Source organism: Urocitellus parryii, chromosome 8 (genome assembly GCF_045843805.1).
Source record: "Urocitellus parryii isolate mUroPar1 chromosome 8, mUroPar1.hap1, whole genome shotgun sequence".
In the NCBI taxonomy this organism is placed as follows: domain Eukaryota; kingdom Metazoa; phylum Chordata; class Mammalia; order Rodentia; family Sciuridae; genus Urocitellus; species Urocitellus parryii.
The window spans coordinates 86,690,939-86,707,107 of NC_135538.1; the positions used below are offsets into that span (position 1 = coordinate 86,690,939).

General features: G+C 33.6%; 1 non-coding gene across 1 annotated transcript in view; it reads right to left on the bottom strand.

Annotated features, from left to right (window-relative positions):
- Positions 1 to 6,456: 6,456 nt before the first annotated feature.
- Positions 6,457 to 16,169, bottom strand: part of LOC113184596 (uncharacterized) — a 35,869-nt gene continuing 26,156 nt past the window's right edge. Inside the window, exon 4 of the transcript XR_013344156.1 lies at positions 6,457 to 6,515. This is a non-coding gene — a transcript (uncharacterized LOC113184596). The remainder of the gene's footprint in view (positions 6,516 to 16,169) is intronic.

Consider the following 16,169-nt stretch of genomic DNA (forward strand, 5'->3'; position numbering starts at 1 on the left):
TTTCATTGACAGTCTTCCCAGGGCTTTTTTTCTCTCTTCTGTTTTAAAGCACACTGTAGAGACCACTAATTAGAGTGAAATTCACCACAATGGACAACAGGCACACTGTCATTAGCTGCGATATTTAACTTTATCTAAGACCTGTTCACACAAAGTCTGCACTACATCTTGTACTGTCTCTTTTCCACCTGATTTTAATTAGACTAAGTGAGAAGTTGTCTCCCAACATCTTGTTCTGTTGATATATATTTCCCACCAGAAACGAAGTGAGAGGTAAAAGTAGAGAATTCTCATCCTTGTTCCTCAACTACACTCTTGTGGACATTTGCTTGACATTAATGTGTAATAGCCTCTTTCCTGCCTTCCTGTGTTACTCCATTGCTTCAGCAGCTATATTTGATCCAGCTTTGGGAGCCAGCAATCACCCAAATTCTGCTAAGGAAGCTCTGTAAATAGGAATGCAGGGATAAAAGCAGATTTGGTCATTTTTATCCAGCCTCATATTTGGTTTTGTAAATCCAAGCAAGATGTTGGGGAAGTTATGCAGCTCTTGCCTAGAACCTAAACAGGGTACACAATTTCTCAGTTATCCATCTAGAAATGTTAGACAGGCTAAAAGATGATATTTCTTATAAACTCCCCAAATTCTTCCAGTGCAGCTATTCTGAGAAAATGTCATAGAAAGTCAATGAAAAAAGATGTCATCTGTATGCTAGAAAGTTTACAACGTGTGCAGGAAACATGAACCAATAGTTGTAGAATCCAGAACCTCTAAGATTTCACCTCAATATGACTATCTACAGATTATATATAATCCAATCCAACAATGATGCTTATTTTCCTATATTTTTATTCTACTCAGGACTGGAGTTAAAATTTTTTTTTAATTGGTAAAATGCCTTTTTGGTACAAGGACACCAGTCATAGCTCCAATGTGGGAGCAGAAAGTAGAGAAAATTCACTGTGCATTTTAAAGGTCAATGCTGGTTTTAATGCATAAAGAAGATGATAACTTCATACTTCTCTCTCATTTTCTATGTAAATAATCATACATTTCCTGAAGCTGAAATTTATTACTATTTGTGCTTTTCTCTGTAAGTTTTCTCCCCACAAATCAAACCTGTGTAAGAATGTTCAATTGCAAATAATTTGTGGTTTCTATAAGACTCTGAATCTGCTTCATTGGAACTATGAGATCATATTAGGTAAAGCATATTGTTGTGAGGTTAGCCCCTTGGAATAAGCCATCCTGAAGTAATAAGAAATGTTATTTTCTTTTTACTGTATTGTGAGGCAGGTCTGACCTGTTCTTCTGGCTTGCTATGTTCTCTAAAGCTTTCAATGAACATGGCTAGGCTACCGAGGCAGAATTTCCTTGGAAAAATATACTTAGCTCCATAAAAGCAAATCAGTCTAAGGAAAATTTTGCATGGGTGAGTCCTGTTGTATGTGTTGATTTCATCAGAGCAATCAATGACTTTTATGTACTTTTTTCTATAGGGATCAATAAACCCAATAATTTTTAAAACATAATTTATGTCACTGTTTGTTTCATCTTAGGTAAAGCATATAAACAAATTCAAAAATAAACTAATAGATGAAAACAAGGTGTTATTTATGAAACTCCTGGTAAATTCACACATGATCAACACAATTTATTTATAAAACAAATTAAGCCCTTGGCTACTCCACAATGAGGACATCAATCTTCATCTCTTCTTTAAGGGAAAGGAAATCATCTACTCTACATTTGTAAGCTTTTATATATGCTTAATTTTAATATCATAGTGGATAAACTCTGGGCCTCATGAAGTTTCTAGGGAATTAAAACATAGCATGGATATCCAGAGAAAGTAAGAATTCAGGTAAAAGTCAAATAAAATGGGTACAGTGAAGCAGTAGTGAAAACAGCGACTTCAACAAATTCTCTTGATTTATTTATTATACACTTTCTTTAATCAAGTCCTGTATAACGATGCTATATTTTTGTTTTCCCTTCATCAAACATCTGTGGGTCACTCAGCTGGTATGAAAGTAATGATATACCTCATGCCTTGGCATACTCCTTCTAACAGCCCTATTGGGTATTATTTTTATTATTTCCATTTTCTAAATTGGGAAACAGGCATAGAGAGGCTGCAGAACTTATCCTAGATCACACCACTAATGAGTGGCCAAGCTGGGATTGAAATTCTGGCAGGTCTGGCCCAGAGCCTGTTCAGAGACCTCCATGGAGAGCCTCATGCTGCTCGTGTTGGAGACATGCTGCTGGCCCTGTCCTGCTAATACCTCTGCAGGATCCCACCTCATCTAGGAAAGGGACCCAGTTATTTTGCCACCAAGTCTGGTTAGTGCAAAGGGACACCTCCTGATGGATAGGCTCATGTTCTCTGTGCTGTTCAGAAGGCAAGGGATCTTTACCCCAGAGACAGCTTGCAGCAAGCACTTCAAGAGACTGTGAAATCAGCCCCAAAATGTTGGAAAGAGGCAGTCAAAGGAATGTTGCCTAAAGGAGGAAAAGGACAGGACCAGGCAAAGAGGAAAATTTGAGATCAGGAGTGAGGGGAACAAATGATAAGTTAAGGGAGATTTAAAATAAATTTCTGTTCAGGATTACAATTAGATAATAATATAAGAGTAAGTGTCATCTGGTGGAGCCACACAAATTTTTGTGCATGACAGAAACTAGCTAATTCACTGATAAATTGTTTTCCCAGGGCCTCTAGACTGATGTCTTCTAAAATTACCAAGGTAAGTTCTAGACTTAATTTTGAAATTATTCAGACATGCTTTTAATGTGACTATAAAGGAAAAACCCAAGGTTATATTAAATATTTCAAATTTTCTTTTTATTTGGGGAGATTCTATTAGGAATATTAAAAAATCCTAAAAGAATCTACATCTCTAAATTTTTACCAATGCCAGTACTTTTGAGAAGTTTCACATTCACATTCATGAACATGCTCAGCTACCTGAAATATTCCACTTTTTAGTAAGATACTTCTCTAGGTTTCCATCCAGTTCCTGTCCTTAACCCTTCACCAGATTAGGCATTGCTGCCTCTTCCTCCTCACAACTGACCCTCTAACTTCCTTATTACTGTTTTTCCAATTTTCCTTTCCAATACCTTCTCAATTATTCATAAAGGGTTTCCTCTCAAAGGTACCAATTTCAACCACTTCTCTTATCCAACATCTCTCTGCTGACTTAGTTCCAAATTTTAGAACTGCTAAACCCTCCACAAATCTTCAAACTCTCTCCTTTTAATTTCTTACCCTTGACATGTCCTAGTTCCCTCCTAGCCCCCTTCTGTCCTCATGGGCTGTACACCCTCTAGGCTTCTAGTGGGTAGAACCCCATGCTATTCTCCAACACACTCTCAGCTGTAGTATGAGGTCAACATTTAATGTTAGTTGAATTCTAAAAGTTGTGTTGATGTATATAGTGTGTGAGACTTCAAAATGTGCCATCTAAATGTTTCACTTGCAGGACTACAAAGAGTCAATAAAGGAAAAAGAAAGAAAATCAACGTCATATAAAATATTCAAAAAAGAAATAGGTTAAGAAGTGTATAAATCCCAGATATATATTGTCACAAAACACTGTTAGAAGAGCATTACTATTACATTTTATTAAAATTAATAGTTTAAAATGAAGATTTGGTGGCTTAAAAGACAACAAAAAGATATAATCAACTAAAAACTGCAAACAGAATTCTGATGTTGTACTTGCAAAGTATTGTATTCCTATTGTGCTCACGAAAAATTTCACACAAAGAATTAAAGAGAAAAAAATCATTTGTTCAGATTCCTTATGTCTTAATAAAAATAATGTTAGTAATATTAACATGTTCCTATAATGTTGGTTATTTTTCAAAGTATAGAGCAGTAGCTTACTCGCTAAGGAAAACCAAGATGTTAATAATTTGTCTAAAATTAAATGTTATCCTTAAAGACATTATATCTACAAGTAAAGTACACAGGACTTGCCACAAACTTTATACTTCATTGAAATAACCTTAATGATAGTAAATTTATGTTCAAACACTTGGAACCAAAATATAAGAGTCTTACTGACAGTGGTTCAATAAAAATTTTGTTTTAAATTCATAGACTTTTTTTCTAATTACTTTATCCTATTGAAAACTGCAAAGAAAGGGAAACATTATTAGTATTTTCTCTCAAAAGATATGAATGTGTATAGATACACACATCCACTCATACACATATGAATATATGTATGTGCCTAAAAGCTGAATGTCATTTACCTCTGGAATAGAGAAGAAATGGTGAAAGCCTTTGGTGTCACCATTATGTTTAGGTGACCACATATGTAAGAATACTCATTTCTTAAAGTAATTTGAGTCTCAATCAAGTAGCTTATAAAGTAGAACAAATCACTAAGCATAGTTGGAAATGATTTGTAAATGTGTATAATGTACGTCAATAATACCTGTTCTAGCTACATCCTTTGATAAACATAGCATTTGAGTGAGAGCAGTAGCAATAATGACAAATTATGCCTAACAGTGACCATAAAATTCTATGATATTCTTTAGCACTGATACTCTTGATAGAAAAGTAATATAAATTTTTCTGGATTATACATATTTATAAATGAAGTAAATTTGCATCAAATAGTGAGTGAACTTTACAATTCAAATAATTGCCTCCATAATTATCATGAAAAATACATAAGCTTAATTTATTCTTTAACCTATCTTCTGAAATGCAAGCATTGATAGGGTACAATTTAAATTTGAAGCATATTATTTTTAAAAAGCCTCATTTGAATATATTTTCATTTCAACTAGTATCTGACATGTCTCTCATAATTATCTTACAAACCAAATTAAGAAATGTGGGTGGGGAGGAGGTAGAGTTCAAGTGCATTGTACATGATTTGATTATCGTGTCAAAAGAATATCAATGGTAGAAAAGAGAGGAGGCTACACTGATTCTACACAGGGTTGTCATGCCTGTTCTGGTAAGAATTTATTAATGATGTAAATGAAGACATAAGGTGAGCACAGAGAGCTGGGAGCTATTTCAATGAAAAATAGGATGTAAATTTTTAAACAACAACAATATTACTATAAAATAACTCCCAAGCAATAAAATGGTATTAGGGACCAAAATCCAGAAGATGAAATATAAAAACATCGAGGATCAGTTTCTACTCTGTAATTCAAAAAGCAACTATACAATATAACAGAAAGAAGGAAGATCTGATGCCAGAAGTTTTCATTAAAGCAAAAGAGGGGGACATTTATTTGACCACATGCAGTACCAATCAATGGTGCGATGCCAGGAAAAGAAGCCCTGGCTCAATCTTAGATTGGAATAGAAAATAGTACTCTGCTTCTGGTTCAGGGCCTGCTTGCCACAGTTTACTCTGCTCTAAATGAAGCCACATGTGTCCAGTCCAATTCCTGACACCTTCCAGCCAGTGAGTGATTTCTGGGAAACAGCATCAGACTGTAAGATAGTCAAGAAGCCTCATGGCAAAAGAAAGAGTTAAGAGAATTGGGATTTTATTAGCTTAAAAAATGGTAAACCTTAATAAAATACAGTTATTAGCCCTCAAATATTTGAAGGACTCTGAAGTACTTGAGGAAACAGACTTTTTACAACAGGACAGAACAGGGAATAATAAATGAGAATGACTTAAGAATGGATTTGGGGTTAATATACTGGGACACTAAAAGAAAACATAGGATTCAGAATTAGAAGTCCAAGTTTAAACAAGTCATCTAAACCCCCAAGTCACAGAATCCTCATCTCTAAGGTTACAGAAGTCCTTAACCTTAGAATAGTACCAGTTCTATTTTGCACAGACTTTTCATAAGTAGTCAAATGAGAAAGCCTATACAAATGTTTTGAAATTTCAAACTGATTTGAAAATGGTAGTAACAATAGTAAGCCACAAGAAAGCCAGCTGCAGCAACACAGCAGAGCTACCTTTTGCTGGTGAATGAGGAGAATGGACTAGATAGAAAGTCATTGATATACTTCCAATTGCACTTATAATGTATTCATGTACTCTTTTACTTCAGTTAAAGGCATAAATGAAACAATGAAAGGAAAGCAACAAAGAGTTACTAGTATCAATAATTAAATTTGGCTAAACAATGTGGTTAATAGCCACAGTTTTTATAGAATTCATGAATGGGCTGGACTTCCACTATGACATTGATTAACTTAACAGAAATTATGACCAAAGTGCTCTAGATCAAATTATGGCTACTTCATTTTAACCAAATAATTACCTTTTTACATGTGGTGCTTTACTTTTCCTGAAGTAAAACCTCTGTCAAAATCTCTAATCTTAAATTTCAGCCTTTGGGTAGTTGATACTCTCTATATGACCATCTGCTTGCTATATTTTGTATTTCTTTTAGTATGCAGAAATAAGTATCCCTTGAGCTAGCAATGCCTACCAGCTGTTCCAAGTGTACTTACCCTTTGACCTTCTTTTCCAGGTGGACCTTGGGGGCCTTGCATCCCTATGGAACCCTGTAAGGGAAAGAAGACACATGTTGATACAGATTTGAGCACACCTGTCTCACAAAGAATGTTGTGAAAATTAATACACATTTCATTCATCCAAACAAAGAAATTTTTAAGTGATTTGAGCTCTTCTAAGGTTAAATTATGCAATGTATTAATAATTATGAATTGCCTCTCACTGGCTGGTTTATCTTTGTAGCTAACTCCAGAAAAGAATAAAAGGAAGTTCCAAACCAGGTCTGAGATGGAACATTCACTCCCAGTTAAAACATCCCATACAATTGGAACTACATTTCACCAAACAACCATAAATACAAGGTAACAGTATCTGCAAGCTGGAAGAAAAAATTACCTCTTTATATATTTAAACTTCATAAATAAAACATTTTTGGTGGTGGAGAATAGCTTTGTATCTTCTAAGAAAACACATGACTATGACATTTGATTCAAACATGTCTATTTATAATATTTAACTTTTAGTATCATAGACATTTAATGCTTTCTCATAATATTGTCAAGTGATAGAAAAAATTATCTTTTTCTAGATCATAAAAAAGTCCCAGGAAATCCAAGGTGTTGGAAGTCAAATCTCTTGATTTTTAGATATTTACATTACACAGGAATCCCTATTCAATCTGAAACTCAAAATGATATTGCAGTTTTTTAAATCTCCAAGTTATTAATGCTTCTGAGTCTTTTCTGCTGCTTCCTCCTTTTGTTGACCTGCAAGTGTAATTTACATCTGGGTGATTTTAGGCTCATTTTCCTCTCAGTTCACATGTTCTCTCCATGATCTCATATGCTTGTGGGCTTCAGATTCTGTAGATCAGGAATCATTATTCTTACATTTATAGCCTCAGTTTGTCTCTGGGCTACATATAAATCCAAAGTGCAGTTGCCTGCTTGACATATCCACTTGGCTATCTCACAGGCATCTGAAATTTAGTACATTGAACTCTGAACTCAGGACCCTCCCTCCAAAGCTGAACTGTAATTCCAGCATTCCCCACCTCAATAAATCCATATGATACCCTCCTAGCTCTTTCCTCCTAGATATTTAGAACTCATAGTCTATGCTCTTCTCTCTCAAACTTCCCCTGACATCTAGTTACCAAGTCTGGTTGATTTTTATCTCCAAAGTATACTTGGATCCATTTCTCTCCATTCCTACTGTTTCCTCGTCACTTTTGCTTATCTGAAGAACTTTCTAATAATCTCTACATTACAGCCAAACTGGTGGTAAGGAAATAATACTTCACCTTCCCTGAGTCTCCACATGAGTTGCCTATTCCAGTCTTAGAGTGTCTTGTACTTGTCTTAAAGTGTCTATCACAAATTCATTTAAATGATTGTTCATGTAATGATTTTTTTCTCTCACCAGATCTAAGCCACAATAGGTAGAAACTGTGTCTTTATACATGATGGTATGAGCTTATTAATGGTTGAATGAAAACAATCCATACTGGGAAATCAGTGCACGCTAATAGAAGTTTTTGGTTGAAGACCTCAAAGAATCTCAAAATACTTATAATGAAACCTATTATGGTACTTATTCAAAGAAACTGGATTCACGCTAATTCCAGAAAAAGCATTCTCTTGTTACTTATTTTAAAAAATAAACAATTGTTTCTTTTCTTTTCGTATCCTTGGGGTTGAAATCAGGGCCTTACACATTAAAAAGCACTAGCACTACCAATGAGTTACACTTCCAGTCCCCTAAGATTTACTTTTAAAGTCATGACTATGTTTAAACTAAAACACCAGATATATTTGGGTGACCCATAACTATTTATTATGTACCTATTCATTTTTTAATTATTTCATAAAAACTAAATGTCATACATGCATAATTTTATCATCTAATTTTATTTTAAATAGAAAATTTGATAGTTTAAAATTTTTTCATTTATAGAGCTATCATTTGATTAAAATCATCAGAATTCAATATAAATTATTATAACTAATGTTCAAAAAGCATTAGTACAAAAAATTACTTATCACCAATTCTCGATGTTCCCCCAAATCTTTCTGACTCTTCTCTATGGTAGATGAATGAAATTAAAGTATTTATCACTTCCACTTCTTTTATCTGTTTTTGAAACAATTTAGGGTTCCAGAAGCACATGAAGCCTTTATTTGATTGACTTAGGCAGTAATAAAAACCAAGAGATGAAAAGGTAATCAGTTTCGTCTGCAGTTAAAAAAAAAAATCACCTGCTGAAAGATATGTATCCAAGGAAAGTTGGCTGATTAGGCCAACTTAGGATGGAAAATTTCTAATGTTTCTAAGAAGAACCAATGTTAAAATCTTAATATACCAAGTATTAATTACAATATAATTACAAAGAGTTGTGTCAGTTTTTATAAGACTGACACAATCTTGGCTCTAGATTAAACTCTTCCCTCTTACCCTTGGAAAAACTATTATCATTTCGTGAATAGCCAAACTAATATATAACATCTTTGATGTTCATCCAAATGCTGACAGCTCTTTCAGTGTTTTTAAACATGAGTTACTAAAGCATCCACACAGCAAATGTCATCAAGGGAATATACTTAATTCTGAGAAATATAATTGAAATCTATTCCCTTTAGCAGTTGGGATAATTATATAGCAAAAGTCTATACAATACTAGAATATCAAATTTTATTTGGAATGTATTCAACAGATTAAAATATTTATTCTCCTATATTTCTGTGTGCAAAGTCTAAGGAGTAAAATATGGTACCAAATCTCATCCACAAATCACTAGCCTGACTCCTGAAGGTTCACAACTCTGAATCTCCCTTCACCTTTGCTAGGTCAATGACCCAGCCAGCAGTATGATGAAAAATCAGTTAAGTTCTTTTTAATCTCTAACATATCATTTACTATTTGAATTATCCATGATACATTGTTTCCATGATGTGTTTTTAAATCTAGCTATGTTACCATGATGTTTATAATATTATCCAACTGTCTTTATTAAACATCAGTTTATATTTACAAAGAAAAATGATTTTTGTATTAACATTACTAAAAGTTTAATCATCTATACCAAAATAATATTTTTCCCAGACTAAGAAATTATAATTGGGGATAACTAATTAATTTTTCTATTTTATTATCACTATGAAAACTACAGAAATAACCTAAGCCCCAGGTAAGCTGTAGCTTAGGATAAATGGGAAGGGCTTAGAAGAACCCCTTTCACTCTTTTTTTCCTACCCTGGCTTTATAAATGCCATTGTGTGTGTGCTCTACTCATCTTTTTAGTTGTCCATAAGTTCTCAAGGACAGAAGCTCTTTTTCATTCTATCATCTACCTCATTTATAGAAGAGGCTCAATAAACATTGAGTAGATTCGGCCATAGAGGAAAAAAAAAACACTGGACTAGAGAGAGCAATACTGGGTATAGGTGCTAGGGAATAGGGCTCTGCTCTCTATATAATTATTCTTATTCTCATAACCTGGACTTCAATAACAAGTCTTATCTGTCATCCTCATTCTAACTATTCCTTTCTCTGATATCTAGGATTGCCTTTTGTTTATTTAAGAATGAATCATTTATCAACTATAACTTCCTCTCTCTTATGAAACTTATTGAGATCTTTGACCATTATCTAAAATTTTATAGATTTATAGAATTTTTCCAGAGAGTCATATTCTTAAATATCTTGGTAATATAGCACATTTGTATAATCTGTGCATTTTATTTTCCACTTACTGTGTCCGAAGAATACCTAATCCATTTTTCTATGTTTTCCATCTATCTAGTCTACTCTAAAAATTACTATAAATTGGGCTATTTCTAAAATTTTACAAACATGCAATCTGTCACCTTTATGAAAGAGACGTTTGAGAGCATATTTAGTATTTCCATGATGTAAGCATCTCCATATTTCTTTTTTGTTGTTGTTGTTTAATTTTTCTTTTTGTAGATGGACATACTATCTTTGTTTTATTTGTTTCTTTTTGAATGTGGTGGTGAGGATTGAACCCAGTGCCTCACACATATGAGGCGAGCACTCAACCACTGAGCTACAACCCCAGCCCAGCATCTGCATATTTCTATAAAGGCATTCATTGATTTTTCCCCCCAGTGGAATTCTGGATATTAAAAATGTTAAAGAATAGACTGCATAAAGCTGTTACTTCTTTTGTCTAGGATAAAAATATGAAAAAAATAGTCTAGCAAAACCCTTTTAATTTCCAATGGATAGCTATTGTAATGTATTGCATTTCACTTAACTCCCTCTGGACAATCTGCTGATTATTTAACACAAACTAGGGCTTATCATCATGGAAACCTATGTAAATATTTAACTGAGAAATTACTTAGAATTAACTGGTTCAGAATAGAATTTTGAAGTGTTTAACAAATATAGCAGATGTTTAGTAGAACTAATAGGGTAGATTAATTGCACTCAAACACATTTTCATTTGTGAGAAGAGGCAAGATATATTCATAACTTCTCAATTAAGGAAAGGAATGGAAGAAAAACTAGGAGTTTTGTTTTAAAGTATTACTTGCATCTACATGTCAGGAATGTTGCAGTACATATGATACGTAATGCCCACTTCAACAGAAATGTTATGTGAGTAAGTTGAGTTTAAGTGTTATGATTATTACTTTAGAATATGCTTCACAGACTTGAAACATAAGATAAAGCAGAATCTGGATAAATTCTTAAAATACTAGGGGATATTCTATTTTTCAAATATAATGTACAAAATTAAAATGGAAACAGAGTTTGTCTGTCTTTATAAAAATAGTCCTGCCTTTTATGTGAGAACAGAAAGAACAAATTTAAAGCTGGGGGCATCAGAATGAAATTTTGTTTTATATGTATACTTGGTCCTTTGGAAATAAATTATTCATTTTCAGGAAACACGTTTTATAAAGGCGAAGCAAATAAGTAAAACTACAATATACATATGGCTCTTGTGCGAAAAGGGAAGTTATTTTCATTACAGTTTTGAGAAGTATAGTTTAAGGATGTTTATGTCAATAAGTTAAAGGAATGACCAATTTTAAGTTATTTCATAGAATTATAATGACTCAAGAAAAAGTTTTCCTTAGGATGTGTAAGTATTCAGAAAACAAACTAATGCTTATATATAAAATCTGTCACTTTATGATAAGCAGTTGTCAGGGCACACTAGGAATAGATGTCTTCAAAATGAAGAACAATAGTGTCTTCCACATACTAAAAAAGCCCTTAGGAAGGTTCCCAGTAATGCTGATTAGGGAACAATAAGAAGAGCTGTCACTGGAGAGAAATCTTATGAAATAGTAGTGTGGACAGGAATGATTCAACCATTATCGGTTGCAGTAAACAAGGTCCCTAATTGGATGAACAATTTTATCCTACTTTTAACAATTTAAAATATAGAGGTCATATACAGTGTATTAAAGGCTTAACAATCCCATCTAATAACACTGGAAGCATTTCTACATGGGATGCAATGGATTATGATCATTCCCTGTAGCTGCAGGCATCCATGTTAATAATAATCTTCTTCCATTTTTTTCTGAACTCAGAACACACATTTCTTTTCATTATATAGATTATGAAATAGCTTCTTCTCAGTCAACATTCATGCTGTAAAACTGGAACTATTATAAATTAAATAATACAGTGTACAGTCTGAATCAGGAATGCTGTGAGACATCTGAAATTCCCACAAACTCTTCTCCACTGGTGATTTTTAATTCCTATCCTGAGACTATCCATTTGTATGTTGTATATATATTCTCTATTCCTTTCTATTCCACATATTACCCAGCACTGAATTGCATTTAGCAGGATGGATGACTGCTAAGATTGTGATTCTTTACACTTTTTACTTCTTCAGTAGAGTATTGTCATAGCTACTGAAAATCCAATTTAGATAATTATATTCTTCATCCACAAATCCCACTTGATACCAAAATAACCCAAGTTATTTTTACTTCTTATGTGAGATAGATGCTATACCTCCATTTTGAAGAGTTTGCCCTTCATTGGAGGAAGAAATATGACCTGAATTCTTTAATTTGTCTCACATTGATGAGGATTAACCACTTGCTTCTGAACAAAAGTGAACTAAAGAAATGAAGGTATCATGCACATTATTAATTAGTAAGAAATAAAATTAATCAAGTTACTTAAAGTGTGCATATCATTTCAAATAATCTGGTTTCATATTTGGTAATTATTTTTTATTCAGTTTAATTTATTTATCATAAACACTTTCTTATTTTGGTAACTTCACCTTTAATTTTCTTGATTATAACCAAATTTTTGTAGATTTGTTTTATTTTGGTTCTAACCTAATTAATGAAATGGCTAGATTTCAGTTAACTCAAGGCTCTGTCAACAGATTAAAAAGCTGGTAGTCTGTGGTCTGTCAAACTAATTTGTATCATCTATTTTAACTTGTATGCAAGGGAACATATAATAGGTTTAGTTTTAATAGTTAGTCTGATCATGGTGACTCTCTCGATTTTTGGACTGACTTTACCATAAGTCACTGGAAACATGGAAACAGAGTTCTTCTGCAGACAGAAGGGACAAGTGGCACATATTCTGCTTTTAAATATCTTCTAAAGAATGGTCAACATAATAAAATGTATTCAAAATTTCATATACTTAGTAACTTTTACATTTGAGCTATGCAACAAAGGTGACTGGACTGTAGGAAACAACCTAGTAATTTTAGGATTAAAAATTAAATCAGAGGATGAGGCAGGAGGATTTCAAGTTCAATAACAGTCTCAGCAACATAGCAAGGTCCTAAGAAATTAGCTAGATCCTATCTCAAAATTAAAAATAAAAATAAAAAGGGCTGAGGACAGGGCATGATGGTGCCCAGAAATTCTGAAGGCCAAGGTAGGAAGATTGTAAGTTTGAACCAGCCTGAGCAAATTAGTGAGGCTCTAGGCTACTTAGTGAGACCCTGTCTGAAAATAAAATAATAAAGAGGGTTAGGGATGTGACTCAGGGTTCAATCCCTGGTACCAACAAAAAAACAAACAAACAAATAAATTGGTATTGAAATAGTCACACCATGTAATAAGAGAAGAAAAATGCCCTATTCTCTAATAAAGAAATAATGAAAACGTACTAAAAGCATACATTGAAGTACTGTTCTCATTTTAACTTCTTTCTACTGACCTACCTCCTATTTTTCAGGGTCTTCCATTTTGCATGGGAAGGATTAAGTTTGTAATAGTTTAAGTGTAAAGTTATGAAAGGATCAATATTTGACTTTCAGTATCAAAGGAAGGATTGCTGAGTCCACACAAGACAGTGATCTGGAAGCCAGCTCTATGAAGAGAAGAGTGGTTCTATATATTGAGTGCTTAATTGTTCCATATCAGGAGATATCCTAATTGCCATGTTTCAGGAGGCACAAAGGAAGGGAGAAGTCTAGGGATAGTTCTGCCCCAAATGAAAGGGGATTCAGGGAATGTCCTTTCCTGAAGGCATGAACAGTTCTCAAGGAAGCATGGGAAATAGCCAGACACCATTATTCTTGCTTTCCCACTTCTTAGGAAACTAAGAGGAATCCTAAAGGCTACTCAGCAGCAACCCTGATGTCAGAGGACAACAGAATGGAAACTTTGATTCTAAAGGAAACACTCTTCTGCATGGAATTCTATACCATGACAAATTATCAATCAAGTGTGAGGGGAGAATAAAAATAGCCTAAGATATATTAAATATAAGAAAATTTGAGGTCTGGTTTTGTGATGCTCCTGTATCACTTTTCTCACTAAAGATTGCTTTAGCTATTCTGGGCCTCTTATGTTTTCTAAATGAATTTCATGATTGCCTTTTCTATTTCTATGAAGAATGTCATTGGGATTTTAATAGGAATTGCATTAAATCTGTAAAACATTTTTGGTAGTGTAGTCATTTTGACAATATTAATTCTGCCTATCCAAGACAATGGGCAATCTTTCCATCTTCAAAGGTTTTCTTCAATTTCTTTCTTTAGAGTTCTGTGGTTTTCATTGTAGAGGTGGTCTTTCACAGCTTTTGTTAGATTGATTCCCCAATTTATGTTTTTTGAGGCAATTGTGAATGGGATAGTTTTCTTGATTTCTCTTTCAGCTGATTCGTCACCAGTGTATAGGAATGCAACTGATTTGATTTTATATATTGCTACGTTGTTGAATTCATTATGAGTTCTAGAAGCTTTCTAGTGGATTTTTGGGTCTTCTAAATATGAAATGATGTCATTGGTTAATAGGCATATATGAACTCTTCTTTTCCTATTCATATCCCTTTAATTTCTTTCTTTTGTCTAATTGCTGGAGTTTCAAACACTATGTTAAATGGGACTGGTGAATGAAGGCATCCCTGTCTTATTCCAGTTTTTAGAGGAAATGCTTTCGATTTTTCTCTGTTTAGAAAGATGTTGGCCTTGACTTTAGCATAGGTAGCTTTTATAATGTTGAGGTATGTTCCTACTATCCATAGTTTTTCTAGTGTTTTGAGCATGAATGGATGCTGAATTTCATCAAATGGTTTTTCTGCATCTATTAAGATAATCATGTGATTCTTGTCTTTGAGACTATTTATGTGGTGAATTACATTTATTGATTTCCCCATGTTGAACCAACACTGCATCCCTGGAATAGAAGACACACAGACAGACACACCCACATAAATACAATGATCTCATCCTAGACAAAAGAACCATAAGCATACATTGCAGAAAATAGAGCCTCCTCAACAAATGGTGCTGGGAAAATTGGAAATCCACAGGTAATAGAATGAAATTGAACGCCTATCCCTCATCCAGCACAGAAGTCAACTCTTAAGTGGATTAAAGACCTAGGCATTAGACCAGTGGCCCTGAGCCTATTAGAAGAAAAAGTAGGCTCAACTCTCTGTCATGTTGGCAATGACAATAAGAATTCTAAAGTGCAAGAGGTAAAATAAAAAATCAATAAATGGGATGGTATCAAACTAAAAAGCTTCTTCACAGCAAAGGAAATATTTAAGAATGTGAACAGAGATCCCTCAGAATGGAAGAGAAACTTTACCATCTATGCCTTGGATAAAGCATTGATTTCCAGGATATACAGGGTATACAAAAAACTTGAAATACTTAAGATCAGAAAAATAAATAGCCCAATCAAAAATTGGGCAAAGGAACTAAACAGGCACTTCAAAGAAGAAATACAAATGGTTAAAAATATGAAAAATATTCAACATCTTTAGCAATTACAGAAATGAAAATTAGAACTGCACTGAGATTCCAATTCACTCCAGTCATAATGGCAATTGTAAAAATTATAAAGAATACAAGAAACAATAAATGTTGGCAAGGATGCAGAGAGAAAGGTATTCTCATATATTATTGGTGAGACTCCAAATTAGTGAAACCACTATAAAAAGCAGCATATAGATTTTTTAGAAAACTTGGAATGAAACCTCCTTTTAACCCAGTTATCTCACTCCTCTATCTTTATCCTTTGGATAAAGGACTTAAAAACAGCATACTACTGTGACTAGCCACATCCAAGTTTATAGCAGCTTAACTCACAATAGGTAAGCTATGGAAACAACCTCAGTGTTCTTCAACAGATGAATGGATAAAGAAAATGTGGTATATATACACAATGGAATATTACTCAGCCATAAAGAGTAATGAAATAATGGCATTTGCCAGTAAATGGATG